Source organism: Centrocercus urophasianus, unplaced genomic scaffold, assembly GCF_019232065.1.
Source record: "Centrocercus urophasianus isolate 14NV4802_14NV808 unplaced genomic scaffold, USGS_Curo_1.0 seq_688, whole genome shotgun sequence".
NCBI lineage: Eukaryota > Metazoa > Chordata > Aves > Galliformes > Phasianidae > Centrocercus > Centrocercus urophasianus.
The window spans coordinates 1-13,343 of NW_024885297.1; the positions used below are offsets into that span (position 1 = coordinate 1).

General features: G+C 44.1%; 1 long non-coding RNA gene across 2 annotated transcripts in view; it reads left to right on the plus strand.

The window, feature by feature from the left end:
- Nucleotides 1-6,131: 6,131 nt before the first annotated feature.
- LOC122170373 overlaps nt 6,132-13,343 on the plus strand; it is a 22,113-nt gene continuing 14,901 nt past the window's right edge. The window contains exons 1-2 of one of the 2 annotated variants that reach the window (XR_006171751.1): nt 6,132-6,232; nt 10,350-10,407. This is a non-coding gene — a long non-coding RNA (uncharacterized LOC122170373). Of the gene's footprint in view, nt 6,233-6,400; nt 10,408-13,343 lie in introns of those variants that run through there. The other variant, XR_006171750.1, reaches the window with a different exon arrangement.

Below are 13,343 nucleotides of genomic sequence, written 5' to 3' on the forward strand. Positions count from 1 at the left end.
GGGAAGGAATGGAGGGGCGTGAGGACAGAGTGCAGGGATGTGGAGATGGGGTGAGAATTCCTCAGGGAGAAAAAAGGAACAATTTGAGGTGTCTCCTGGGCACGCTGGGACACCCCAAGGGATGTGGATACTCTGTGAGATGTCCCCTGGGGATAAAGGGACTCCTCAAGAGATGGGGCCATCATGTCCCTGAAGGCATAGGATGCTCAAAGTATGTGGGGATACCATGAGCTGTCCCCAGCAGACACAGCCCATGGAATATGGGAATACTGCCAGATGTCCCCCAGGAATAACACAAGGTGTCTCTTGTCCCTGGAGGACCTGGGGATGGGTGACGGAGGAAGGAGAGAGGGGACGGCACCGGGACGCACTGCTCACCCCCCAGCTGCTTCTCAGCCTCGCTCAGTGCGTTGTCTGCCTTCAGCGCTGCCTCCGCCTCTGCCCGGCACTCTGCCAAGAACTCATCCAGCACCTCCTTGGCCTGTGCATCCCCACACGATTGAGGCACAGCCCCTGGCTCCTTGTCCTTAATCCCCTACCCAGAGCTGCCCTTACGTTGGGGTTGTTGCCCTCTGCTTGCCAGTAGGCCTCCAGCAGCTGCTGCCGCTCAGCCTCATAGGTACGGTAGGCACCGGGCAGTGCGTAGGCCCCACGGGACAGGCTGGTATCCAGTGCCCGTGCCAGCTCAGCCAGCAGCGCCTTGCAGTGCCACCGTGATGCTGCATCATTCTTCTCCTGCAGGCAGCTGTACTCCGTGCTGATCTGTTCCTGAAGGTCGGGATGGGGGCAAGGTCATGGTGTTGATGGGGAGAGTGTCACAGGGACAGGGCTGTGGGGATGGGGAGAGTGCTGGTGGGACCACCGGTGCAGAGTGTTGGGGGGGAAATGAAGATAAGGTCACGGGGATGGAGAGCACTGGGGGACTGGGGACAAGGTCATGAAGACTTATAGGGGTGGGGACTGGACTGTGTGGACAGGTTAGTGGAGGCAGGGTGCCAGGGGATAGGAAGTGCTGTGACAGTGGTGACAAAGTCATGGGAACAGGGACAGCCTTGTAGGGATAGGAACAAGGCCGTGAGGACAGGGACAGCGCTGTGGCAGAAAGGGGGGGGGGGGCACGCACCATGAGGCACCGCTGGTGCTCCTGGTTGTGATCCCAGAAGCTGCGACGCTGGAAGACGAGTGCCTCACGCAGGTGCTGCCCATGCGAGGCTGAGAGCTGTGCAGGCTCTGTGGGCAGTGACAGCCTCTGCATGCCTTTGGCATAGGCCTCCGGCGCTGCTGCCACCACAGCTGCGTTCTCGTTGGCCATCGTCGCTGCTGCTGCTCCCTGCAGGCAGGGGAGATGCCCGTTGTTGATGGCTTCCGTGTAGCCGTGCAGCAGCATGCTCAGGGCTGTGGGGAATGACACAGTGACACCTCCCTCACTGTTGATACCTTGCTGCTGTGTGTTGCTGTTGTCCCCTGTCATCCCTGTGTTTTTTGTCCCGTTGTCAACCTGTCATCACCCCATCATTGCCTTGTGTTGCACCATCGCTGTTGTCACTCTACTGTCACCCTGTTATTCCTGATGTCATCATTGCCCCGTGTCACCATTATCATCCCGCTGTTACCATGTTTCTGTTTCACCGTTGTCATGCTGCTGTACTGTGTTGCCATTGTATCCCTTTTATCCCATTGTCGTCACTCTGCTATCCCAGTGTTACCTCTCCATTGTCTCATGTTGCCATTGTCACTGGCCCCCTGTTGTCCTGTGTCATCACTGTCACCCCATTTTCACCCTGTTGTCCCATGGCACTCTTGCCTTTATCCCATTTGTCCCGTATTGCCTTTGCCTTTGTCACCCCATCATCCAATTTGCCGTCATCATTGTCTTCCCATGGTCCTACTGTTGTCCCTTATGATGACATCACTATTATCAGCCTGCAGTCAGTACATTCTCATGCTGTTCTCTTGTGTTGCCATTACAATTGTCTCCTTGTTGTCCTGTGTCAGAAACCCGGTTGCAGCTCCTCCCACACTGCCAGCCCCGTGTTGGCTGCCGGCTGCTCCAGCATGAGCTGCTTGAGGTGGGGGAAGAAGTTGTACAGACAGCCCAGCAGCTCGTTGCTCTTCAACTGTAACGTGTTCTCGGCACTGCCACCATCACCACACTGCCACTGCCCACAGGGACACAGTGACGTGCAGGGACAAGTGGTGATGTCTGTACCAGGTCACAGGCACTGTGTGTCCTCCAGGCACTCCTCGCTCATGGGCTGCACACCCACCTGTAGCTGCAGCGTGAAGTTGTGCATGGCCAGATTAAGGGTTGGGTGCTGGGGGGAAGGGATCCCCGTGGTTGCAACCTCTACAGCTGCCCACCTCGGAAAAGGCAGAGAGGAACAAAACTGACAGTGGCGTGATGGAACTCTCTGTTTTATTGTGATGGACTATGATGAGTTTGGATACAATTGGAGCTTGCACATGGCTGCTCCTGCGACATCACTGGGGCTGGCTGTTGATGTTCGGGGCCCAGCGTGGTACCCGGGAGCGGCTTCATCCCTGGGCAGATTGAGCAGTTTTTGGTGCTAGATCTTTCTTAGTCTTTTTTTGTTTGTTTGTTTTGATGTTCTGTGTGCGTGCCAAAGGTACAGACAGTTTGCTGCAGACAAGACATATCTAAGCGAAGCAAATTGCCTTCCTTTAATCAAAAAAAAGCAAATTAGCATAATTGTTCTAGGAAAAACTGCTGCTGGGTTAAAACAGAGGAGTTTTCATACCACATTATTATTGATGTGTTTTACTGTCATTAGTAAATAAATATATATAAATATTAAGTATATAAAGAGAGTAATTTAAAAGTAGAAGGGCTTTGCTGGACTTTGTTTTGCCTTGTTTTCTTTGCTTTCAAATCAAACATTAAGTGAACCAGTGAGTCTAGACATTGTTATAAGAGTTTACAAATTTCTCTGTCATTTTACCTTTGCACTTTGTGGTCAGACACTTCAGAAGGAACACTTTGGACTTTGATTCTGTGCGACACAGGTTGGGTGCTGAGATTTTTATGGTATCAGTGACATGTCTTCGTTAACTCAGTATTCAATATTTCTCTCAATTGTAGCCTGCAGAAAGGGGCAGCTAACTAGTCTGACTACATAGGGTCCAAATTATGTACGTACATACTCTAAAGATGAGTGTGTGTGGGTCTTAGAACTACAGCTGCCCCTGAGGATGATATTGAGTGTATCATTCAATATCATTCAAATGTGCACTCCTAATTATAACCTTGAATAAAAATTTAAAGTCTTCCTGGATGTATTTTAACAACTCCAGTTTTGTTACAAGTGTCTTCAAGATGGTATAGTTCCCCTTTTTGCTGTGGTTGTTTTTTTTTTTGTTTGTTTGTTTTGTTTTGTTTTGTTCCCCCCCCCCAGGACTTCAGTTTTCCATGCTAGTGGTCCAGAACCTAACAGTGTGCAGAAGATAGGTTGAAGTGGATCATCTCTGTTGAGCATGCACTCCCTTCAGAAGGAAAAAGAGACTCAAAACTTTAGAGTTCCTCATGTTTCTAGCAGAAGGAGGTTTCTCTGGATATTATCTTTTGTTTTAGTATATGAAGGGCTGATGGAATCAATTACAGCTTTTTCTTCTCTTTTTAGACCTGAAATAAGAAAGCACAAAACCAGCAGCAGGTTTTGCCTAGTGTTTTGCAACCTACATCACTCAATTAAGATTACAATTAGCTCAGCAGTGCAGGAGAGTAGAGAAGGTGAGTTCTGGCTCATAATAAATATGCATGAAGAGTGCCCATATCAATGGGAGTGCAGACAGGGCTAGGCTCTGGGGGTTATATTCTCATTATATTACCTGTTCATGCAATGTGTATGGGAACTGCTGAGTCACAGCCTGAACCTCTGATTGATCAACTGAGGCAAGCAACAAGTCAGCCAGAGGAGCACAGGAGAAGGCAATTCACCTGTGCTGCCTGGCTCCACCCCTCCTAGACCTATTGAAGAGCTGGCTACCAGTTAGGCAAGGAGCTCTTCTGGAGCCTCTCTACCTTTTCCCTTTCTCTCCCTGCACTTCCCAGGGCATGGATCTGTGGGTTTCTTTGCTTCCTTGTCACAGACACGAGGCCGAACCAGGCTGAACTTTGCGCTGTGTATAATGCATGTCTCTGGGGCCAGAACCACGTCCGTCAGCCCAGGAAACAGAGCTGCTCTCCTCACCAGTAATAGCAGCCAGAGGAATCACAGAATCACAGAATGGCCAGGGTTGGAAGGGACCTCAAGGTTCATGAATCTCCAAACCCCTTGCCACATGCAGGGCCACTAACCTCCACATTTAATACCAGACCAGGCTGCCCAGGGCCCCATCCAACCTGGCCTTGAACACCTCCAGGGATGGGGCATCCACAGCCTTTCTGGAAGAAAGTAGCTTATTTCTACATCAGTGACATTGCCCTGTCTGTCTTCTCTAAATTACAGGGCTTTCTCTGCACAGTACTCATCATCCCATGCCTTTTGAAGTCGATGATTCAAGGGAGGGAAAAAAATTCTAAACAGTTTGCCTGTGATTAGTCATTGAACTGCTTGCAGTGAATTTAGAGTGTTGTAGCGAGATATGCATCTCCAAGGGATTTTTCTTTAATCGTTAGGTCTCTAGAAGTGTCCCTTCTCTCTCTCAAAATGACAGGTTCACTCAGCTGTTGAAGAGTGAGGCTTTTTCTGTTCTACAGCGCTGCTTGTATGCCCTCATCCTGCTTCCAGCATAGAGTGTGCATGTCTGTGCATATGTGGCCTCTGCAGGGTGCCCTTTTGTATCTGACTGACATCAAGATTACATAAGAGCTTTTTTGCCTCCTCAGGTGTTCTGTGCTTTGACCAAGAACCCTGTGACTACTTATGGGTACCTTTTCAAAGCAATGAGCAGAGATTTATCTGCCTGACCACAGTGATGGTATTAGAAGTCATAAACTGCATTTTGGTTCACAGCTTTTAGGCTTGACACTTTATTGATCTGTTTTCTACTTACATACCTGTAGATGAGCCCTGTACTTCAAAATCTGTATCATCAGGATCTCTTATTTTGCTTGTGACACAACACATCTTGTCACATGCAGGCCTCTACACTGCAGAACTTCTCTGTGTCATGTCTATACAGAGCTTGCACAAATTCTCCATTTCCCCCTAGAAATCTTGATGTTCCACTTGGTATTTTCCAAACCTACCCTCCAAACAAGCTCTTATTAGTCTTTCTTCCTGCTTGATGTACAGCACCACTGGAAATTATTGCCATTGGTCTCATCAGGTCTGCATTGCAGTGGGCTTGTATGTGAAATTTTGATTATTCTTAAAAGAAGTCTGCTTCTTACTAGAAGAGCTGTGCTGCTTATTCTATAGCAGCGGAGCCTTTTGGAAGGTGACTGTGCCTTTAGTTACAAAATAGCCAAATCACTTCCAGTGGTCACCAAGCCTGATGTGCCCAAAGCTTGCCTGAGACAAACTTTGGTTTTTGAGGGTTTTCTTGGAGATATGCTGGGTGTTCTGATGTCGCTGGATGTTTTGTAGTGATATGTAGTGGTAAAATCCTTAAATTATGGTACTAAGAAGAGTATGAGCCTATCTCCACATCTTCCAAGAGGTAAAATGGAGTTGCTTTTAGACTTCTGCACTTAGATGATTATGAAAAGTGTCTATTCTGATTAAAATATCCCAAGGTTGATCTTCAAATGTTTCAGTATATTCTTGGGTATTTCTGCTTTCATCATAAGCACATAAGCAGGTATCAGAGAGATTTTTATCTGCATGATGTAGAATATTTAGTATAGGCAACTGTAGAAGTCAAATGAAAAGATTACAGCTATTTAACATTTTTACTGTGTGCACACGTGATAGTTAGATCCATCTTTTAATGCATTCTGCAGCAAACTTGTTGAAACTATTGACATGAAACCTCTTAGTAGTGAAAGAAATGTGACCAGCAGGCCAGAGGGTGTGATTCTTCCCTTCTACTCTGCTCTTGTGAGACACTATCTGGAGTACTGTGGTTGTTCTAGAACCCCCAACACAAGAAGGATATGGAGTTGTTGGAGCAGGTCCAGAGGAGGGCCATGAAGTTGATCAGAGGGCTGGAGCACCTCCCCTATGAGGACAGGCTGAGAGAGTTGGGGTTCTTCAACCTGGAGAAGAGGAGGAGGTCTCCTATGAGGAGACCTTACAGTGACCTTCCAGTACTTGAAGGGAGACTACAGGTAAGCTGGGAATGAACTTTTTATAAGGACATATAGCGACAGGACAAGGGGAAGTGGTTTTAAACTGGAAAACAGTAGATTTATACTAGATACTAGAAATAAATTCTTTACTGTGAGGGTGGTGAAAGCAACCTGGTTTGGAGGGAGGTGTCCCTGCCTATAGCAGAGGAGTTGAAACCAAATGATCTTAAGGGTCCCTTCAAACCCATAACATTCAATGATTCTATGACTAAGCCTCAGCAAGTTCCCAGATTGTCAGTCCAACACTTTAATATACTTTTTGTTCAATATTTTTAAAGTTGCATGAGAAAAATAGAACTGTAAAGTCTCATTTACAGGGAGGAATGTGAATTTTGAATTTCTGAGACAACATGGACTGAACTTAATTGAGACAGAAAAAGGAAAAAAAAGATTGAGAGGAGTGTTACCACGTAGTTCTACATATAGTGGAGTAATAGAACATAAGTCAATTCTAGTACATTGTCTAGCGGTCTTGTTCAATCCCTCATTTATTTCAGTCTTGAATCCCTAAATATCATCTGTCCTGTGGGAGAACTATTACAGGCACTCGTTTATAGTAGTGACACCTGTTTCACAGAGGTATCAAGCTCCCAACAGCACCAGACATTTACAGCTTTGGAACTGGAGGTTGTCTCATTGCACTTTATCACAGACCATGTGAGATTCTGTGTATCCATTCTCTTTGGGAGCATCTCTCCAGTGTCAGAGCAGGAGCTCACTCTGCTCTTCCTTGCAGTTTAGATGCTAGACACCTTATCTTGCAGAACCCTTCCTCCCACCTTTTCTGGGCTCATAACAGTCTCACAACATCATGAAGAGGAAAGAACGCACTCTGCTTTTTGGAAGAAGTTGCATAAACGTGTGACAAAACTCCACATTGGGAGCATTCTAAAGAAAAAAAAAAAAAAGACATTTAAAAAGAAAAGACACAGATAGGTTCAACCTTGATATTGGTTCTAGCTGCTCCTATCAGAACAGTTCTGGGCATCGAGAAATGCTGCTGAATATCTGTACGTGTCACTTTGAGCACCACTTCCAACTTTTTTAGCAGCAAAATTTTTCAAAATTTTCAAAATTTTTCTTCCCAAGTCACTGTGAAGAAACAAAGCAAAATCAGCTGGGACACCAGTGACACTGGGGGAGGCAACATGGCAGAATTTACTTCTCCATTAAAGCAGCTGCTGCTTTGATGATATTCCAGTGTGCTGTGCTCTCACAGAGCTGCAAGGGAGCAATGGCTGAAGCCAGTTGCAACAAGAGAAGTCCATGTTACACTGACATCAGAAGTCCAATACAAAATCTACATTGCTACCCCCACAGAAGAGCAGTTCACACTAGGAATCATCTCTAGAGACATACATATGGTAGACACAGTTTTGGGAGAGGTGCCCTGGGCTTAACACCAGTACGACAGAGAACAGAAGATGGCCTACCATCAACCCCTCCTACATGAACAAAATACTTATGACCTGAGAGGAAATTGCTACTGAGCCTAGCCCATAGAGAAATCCCTGCACCACCCAGTTGGATGTAATAGCTCAAAGAAGCCACTGCAGCCTCTTGGAGTAGTTTTCTTGTAAACAGACAGCTGTAAATAATAGAAGAAAAATAACTAAATTCTATAATTTAAAACAAGTTTGTGAGCTGAATCTAAGTGGCAGTATTTCTATCAAGCTGATATCTAATTTCGTTAGAGGTGATTTAGGTATGATGCACTGTTTTAACAAAAATGATTTGGGGTCTGCAAGTGCCAGTATAATGTCTGTAAGTGGCAGTATGTGTCTGTATTTGCCAGTACAGGCAAAGTCTTGAATAGAGGTGACCTCACTGTGCAGTGGTACAATTTGTGTGCAACTGCTTTCAAGACAAGTGACTCCAGTCAGTTTGCACAACAAAACAGTTCAAAAAGTAAGCCACATGAAATTAAATCCACTTTTAATTGGTTATGCTTCCAGGTAAGTGCTATTTATGTATACTTGACAAGAGATGTGGAACAAGTTTCAGATAATCGAAATCGCTTTGCTGAAAGAAACTCTGCCAAGCACGTATTAGTTCACTGGATGCTCGTCACAGTTTAATATCCTGAAACTGTGATCCTAGATAGGCTCCCAGGGAAAGCTACAGGACAACTAATTGCAGTAACTCTTCCATGCATTTCCTTTCATGCTTTGGAATATTTTGAAAACTTCACTTGAAAATGAAATAATAAACATTTTACAATTTCACTCTCTTTAGATACATGGACTTGTTCAAAATCAACCACTTGATCTTTCACCAGAACAAATCAACCACTCCAGATCTTTCACCAGAACTCCAGTTCATAAACAGAATAACAACAGCCTTTCAGTTTTGTCCTTCTAGTGCCTTTTTTCAATCACAGATCAAAATTTAACTACTGAAAGGCTTGCTGTTTCGCTTCAAGAGTGGAAAAGGACAAAAGCAATGTTCCCTGGCCTTTCTTCCCAAGGAGCCAGAGAGATGAAATTTAAAAAAAGTCTCTTAACTTCTCCAAAGAACTGTTTCATAAAAAAGCAGATATGTAAAGTAGAACGCATATCTACAAGGTTGTTCAGACTGAATGAGCAGTGACTGACTGCTTTTGTTCCCCTCTTTCTTGAAAAGCAGCGATAAATGCTGTTTGTGGGCTGATGGAATTCTCCAGCCCCAGTAACACACTGAAGAGGACTGTGAGGCCTCCAGAGTTATGCTATTAGGCATAGCTGTACAAATGCTCACCTCAAATAGAGGGTGGCTCAACACCACCCCCTCACTGTCATTCCTTCCCATTAGTTTATTTCCTCAGTAAGCTGTATGTGTTTTCTAGCAAAAGGGAAAGTGCTGGGTGACAGATTATCATGATAAATTTCTGTATCTAATGAGATATTGATGTGATTTTCACCATGATTTGCTAAAGGAAACTGAGTATATTCACCTACTTCTGAAGAATGTAAAAAATGCAAGGAGATAAGTGGGTTTTTTCAACCTGAATATTTAGCAGTGACCTCCTTTGACTGCATGCTGCAATTATATTTCTGTTGTCTCATTAATCTCGTAATTGTCCTCTTCAATAGCCACTACACTTACCATAGCCATCCAGTTTGAAAAAAGATCACTCAGTGTCAATGCAGCTTCCAGTGTATGAATTTTTACCAGCAATAAATGTAATATCAAGGGAAAATAAACTAGAGATGCGAGCATCTCATACCAGTCACAAAATAAACATCCTCCCGCGTGTTCAGTGGTGAGTCAGTGGATCCTAGATGGACGGAAACCATATTAGAAAAGATTTGTGATCTATGTTGAGTGAAAACTCGTCCCATCTTCATAACCCTACTACTTCTCAAGTGACAAGGGAAACACAGCGGACTTATCAGCTCTTTGTCAGCTCCAGTACACCCACTGGAGAGTTGTATTCACTAACAAAATGAAGTAATAGAAAGCAAAAGACCATTTTGAAAGATTCTCCAACAGTCCACCACAAAGAGATGTTCACTGCTATGGCAACAGCAGCAGCAATACCTTTGAGCAGGGGCTTCTGGTGGCTGCTTTGCCTTGGTGATACCATAAGAGGAAAATAAGAATTTCACTCCTTTATTGGTGAGCGAGAGGGATGGGAATGTAACAAATGACACTTGACATAAGGCACTTGATTAAGAATTGATTTTTTTAACGAGATATTCAATTTTCTTTTAAAAACCAAACCAAAACATTTGGCCATCAAAGAAAAGCTATATAAATAAGCTTTAATATCATACCAAAATACTTTTCCACATCAGTTAATATAGTTAATAAGGTATTCGTGGATTTTGTTAATATACATACAATATATGGCTTTATTTCACAAAAACAACAACAACAACAAACACTAAAGCATTGCTAACAGCAACAATTAGTCACTTTAAACAGATGCTGACAGTGAACATGAGATTATTTGCCTCCTTTCTACTCATCCATTAAGATATCATTGTAATGATTTGTTTAGAAGCCATTTTTTGTCCTGCTTATTTGATACTTTGGGATTTTGAATCAGATTCTGTGAATTCTTTTGCCTATGAAATATCCTGAAGCTAATTCTTCACCCTTTTTATCCTGGCAGCACTGGAAGGTTTCTGTCCAATGCACAGGTCAAGTTGCAGTGATGCTGAATTCACAAGGTGAGAAACAGGAGGAGTTTGCTTGATTTTGGTATTCAGCCTTTTGTTCATTCCTGACTGAACAGGCCCTATGGATGAGAATTTTGACTGAGAAAGAGAAATTTCAGATCAAAAATCTACAGAGAGCTGCAGTCTCCGGAAAGGTTACCAAGTATTTCTGAACTGCAAGATGGATTGCTGCTCACAGGGAGCAGTGTGATCCACTTTGTGGAAGGATGCAAAAAAAAAAAAAAAAACTCGCTCCTTCTGCTTTTTGACGCCTTTCATCATTCTTTATATCGGAAAATGTCTTAGTTTCAGCTGGGATAGAACTGTTGTTTTCAGAGTTTCTGGTGTGATGCTGTCCTTTTGATTCAAGGAGAAAAACAGTGTTGATAACACAGTGATGTTTATAGTTGCTCACAAGCACTGTTCTACAGGGCCAAGGCCATTCTCAGAGAAGGGCCCAAGATGCTGGGAAGGAATGGAATTGGGACAGCTGACTTAAACTGAATGAATCCAACAGGCCTACCATCTCTTTAAGTAGTTCTATAAAAGTACGTCATTTACTGTGGGAATGAAATGCTGTTCCTGCAGTTAGAAGCAGCAAGATGAGTATTTTATGGTCTCTGCTGCCCTCTAGTGTCATTTGTTGGTACTAACAATGCTTTTTGGGATTCTCTTCATTCCCATAAAGGGGTGTCTTTAAACAATCCCTACCCCTTGTTCTTTAGGTAATCCTAATCATAAATATGCATGAAGAATGCCCATATCAATGGGAGTGCAGACAGGGCTAAACTCTGGGGGTTATATTCTCATATTCTGAATCCAACAGGCCTACCATCTCTTTAAGTAGTTCTGTAAAAGTATCTGACTTACTCCGGGAATGAGAAGCCGCTTCTGCAGTTAGACTCAGCAAGATGAGTATTTTACGGTCTCTGCTGCCATCTATTTTCATTTAGTGGTACTAACAATTCTTTTGGGGATTCTCTTCATACCAATAACTGGGGGTCTTTACTAATCCCTATCACTTGTCTGTAGGTAATCCTTCCACATTTATGCACGCTTAGTAGATACGATGAAATAATTAATAAGTACCAAAATTGTAACTTGTGTATGATAGACTATTCTGTTTTGCCAAGAGGCCCTCAGCAAAAGAGCAACTTAAGGGGCCTCTGACATGAGGTCAAACTGTCCCTCTTTTGGATTAGGAGGAATGCAACTGATGCTCCCCTACGTTTTTCCTTCCAACTTACCTCTATTCCAGGACAGCAGGTGACCAGGAATAATGGCCTAGTGCTCATTCATGAGCAAACGTGAGAAGTTCATTAGCACTATATGCTTAGCTAGCAACAATTCTTCTTTAGCCAGTAGCCGTATGTTTAGTTGAATGTTGGGAAAATTGTGAGCCTGAAGTACTCAGCCAATGGGGAAGCAGGGCAGAGAGATAGCTGTAATTTAACCAATGGAACTGCTAGGGTAGGCTTCCCAAATTCCCATCCTTCGTCTATGCAACCAGAAATTGTTCCCTCTTTCTCAGTAAGAGGGTTCCTGCCAAGGAACTCTGTCAGAATGACAGGATGGAGCCAACCGTGGGTACACAGCTACGGACTGTTGCTAAAGCCCAAATATTAGAAGAAATGGAGAGGCAAGGTGGGCATTCCCTAAACTGAAATAAGAACTCATGAAGGCCCTCTGCTCTGGGGCTACCAGAAATGCTCACATAATAAAAAAAGGAATGGCCCTGGGAGTCCTTGCCCAGAACCTTGGGCAGTGGCACACTTCTCCAAACAGCTTGATGAAGTGAGTAAGGGCTGGTCGGGATGCTTGAGGGCAGTGGCTCCAGTACTCAAGTGTTGGTAGGCCAAAGAATAGCAGTTTTTACATCTCATACAGTGTCTGCTGTATTGGAGGTAAAAAGGGAGGCATTGGCTCTCACTCCAAAGGTTCCTGAAATCCCACGCCGTCCTGGTAGAGCAGGTTCTGAGTCAGAACTGGTAAAATATTCTAGACAGGATAGGAATCTAATTAATGATTTAGAAGAAAGAGCAACAGTGGCAAATTGATTTCCTGGAACTCCCAAGAAAGGGGGGGGTATGCTTGTAATTCCTTAACTAATTCCTTAACATGGTTAATAAAGTGTTCACCACTTACTGAATACATGCAACTGTTCTATTGCTTACCCTCAAATCTTGCTCCAAACTATAGCACTTTCCATTTTTATTTATTTAGATAGTTAGTTAGTTAGTTTAGTTAGTGAGTTTGTTAGTCGGTGTGGAGGGGTTGCTCTCACACCAGAAAAAAAACCAAACCAAACAGACAAACAAAAAAACAAACAAAACATCTCTCAGGTGTATGTTGGCACATTGGAAGGATGTTGCAGGAGGGCCAGGGGGAATATTAAATAAGAAACTAGGAACATAAATGGAATAATGGGACCAGTTCTCTAATTGAATACCCTAATCATGAGAGACCAAGTGCTGGGTGTTTGTGGAAGTGGAAGAATTGTACGGTTTGATTTGTGGATTTTGAAAGGAATGAGACAAACTGTTTTGATGGTATAAGAAAGGTAATTGTTACTGGTATACAGAAGTAGAATGGAGTGTATGTGGAAGTGTAACTGAGGGTACAACAAAGGAAAAAGGGTTGAAGAGAAAGTGAGTTAATCTGTGCTGGTGTGAGAGCAACCCCCCCACACCAATTCCCCGCGAGCAGAACTTGGTGTGAGAGAGTACGCTGCAGACGGAGACTTCTGCTGTAAACAGCATGACTTGCAAAGGGGGAGGTGGAGAGGACAGGGCACTGGAAGTGAGACTAGCCTCTGCAGAGATAATCCCAGTGTTAGTACTGGGAGCCTCTGGAGAGGAGGAAGTAAACTGGGAATAACAGCAGCTGTTAGTGTCACGGCACTGGAGTAGGGCCGTAGGACCCAGGGATCCACTCAGAGAGACATGGGG